This window comes from Temnothorax curvispinosus, unplaced genomic scaffold, assembly GCF_003070985.1.
Source record: "Temnothorax curvispinosus isolate PA1 unplaced genomic scaffold, ASM307098v1 QBEX01007697.1, whole genome shotgun sequence".
NCBI classification, from domain to species: domain Eukaryota; kingdom Metazoa; phylum Arthropoda; class Insecta; order Hymenoptera; family Formicidae; genus Temnothorax; species Temnothorax curvispinosus.
The window spans coordinates 12,490-14,706 of record NW_020217477.1 but is presented as its reverse complement, the minus strand read 5'-3'; positions in this window follow the sequence as shown (position 1 = coordinate 14,706).

Here is a 2,217-nt window from a genome sequence, read left to right as displayed (position 1 = left end):
GCTATCTATATTTTAACTGGTACTTTACTCTTGTACGTATGGGGTGCTAACGTTCTGACCAGCTGAAGGGGATGAGCACGGAAATCTCATTGTGCACATTTTGAAAGCACATAAATTAAGGAACATTTTAAGACTAGAACCAATTCGCTATCTATATTTTAACTGGTACTTTACTCTTGTACGTATGGGGTGCTAACGTTCTGGCCGGCTGAAGGGGATGAGCACGGAAATCTCATTGTGCATATTTTGAAAGTACATAAATTAAGGAACATTTTAAGACTAGAACCAATTCGCTATCTATATTTTAACTGGTACTTTACCCTTGTACGTATGGGGTGCTAACGTTCTGGCCGGCTGAAGGGGATGAGCACGGAAATCTCATTGTGGATATTTTGAAAGCACATAAATTAAGGAACATTTTAAGACTAGAACCAATTCGCTATCTAGATTTTAACTGGTACTTTACTCTTGTACGTATGGGGTGCTAACGTTCTGGTTGGCTCAAGGGGATGAGCACGGAAATCTCATTGTGCATATTTCGAGAACACATTAATCGAAAAACATTTTAAGACAATAATTATTTCGCTTTCTGTATTTTAACTGATACTTTAACCTTATATTAGTAGTATGTAGATCTTTTTGTGCGTATATTTTTTAAACTATTATAGATAGACTAATTTTGTTTAAGGCATTTAAAAGCACATAAAGAGCACATAATTCTAGCATATTGAGTTTTTTATTTTATATGTAATTTTAATGAGGGGGGTGCTAGCTTACGTTAAGCCAGCACCCCCACTTTCAATTGCGATTTCCCGCAAAACTGCTCGAGCACAAAAATCGCGAATAGAGCACATAATTAGCACATAAAGAGCACTTAATTTCTACATATGTGTTATTCCGTTTTTTTGTGGGGGGGGGTGCTAACTTAACGGACATGTATATGCGTAGCATAGGGAACGCGAATCCGAGTGAGATGCGAGTATTATACAATCTGAAGAAGAGAAAGAGAGAGTCAGATATGTCATAGTAACTGTTAGACGAAGAGAGCAATATCTTTTATACTTTAGACATGCTAATAATGACTTTAATTGTACTATTAAACTATTCTACTGTATGTAAAGCATGTCTAAAAAAACTTAAATAATATTCAACGTATATTTGCACATTTTAAAATTAAAATATTAAAGATTTCTTATATTTCTTTATGATAAAAGTCATATTGAGATTTTATAATGAAAGAAGATATCGCTCTCAATACAAATCGCTGTTAAAACAGAGAATAGAAATGGAATTCAGATGAGTCACCTGTATGACTCATTCGAGTGAAACTAGTCCTCGCATAGACTATATATGGACATGTCGAAGCAGAGTGCAACGCATGACCATATAAAGTAATGAATTTCAAGACACCACCCTATGACTCATTGCTGGCAAGCTAGCCACACCACTAGAAGTAGACTCACATCCGCTAGACAACGCCTTATGACTCATTGTAACGAGGTGCGGTTACCTCCCACTACCGTTTCCAAAATTGTATAAAAGCGGAATCTTTCACCCTCTCGACGGAGAGTGTGGAACGAGCCAGGAAAGGTCACATATCTTATACTTGTTCCATCCTCCCATATAAGCCACTTGTATCGTAAAAGTTCTACAATAAATACCATATTCTTTTATATCAAAAGAAAGATAAAGATTATTGAATACCTACCTTCGACGGATCCAAGAAGCCATAATCTACATTGCCGACCAACAGCTAATTATCCTGGGGTTTTACCTCCTTAACTGCAAGAAGAAGAACCCATCAACGGAGACATTCTGCCGGATCGAGCCACCTCGCATCATCCAGGACGTCACAACTTCCAATCTCACCGCCTCTTTTCAACTTCCTTCGCACCCTCCTTCAATCCTGCACCTCCGCCCTTCCACACAGCTCTGTTTTCGACCCTATTTCCACCTTTCCGAACTTTCCACCTGCTTCCCCGCCGAGGGTAACGGGGGAATCCTATTATGTTGTAGTATATAGTATATATTGTATGAGAAAATATGCACAAATGGAAATTATTAAGCATACGGCGCAACTGAACAGAAATAACGCAACACCTACCTACAGTCCGACGCCTATATCACATATCATCTCGTCTTGCCAAAAATCTAATAATGGTATTATAATAGAAATACACATGGATATATTTGGCATTTGACGCTCTTAAATTTGCG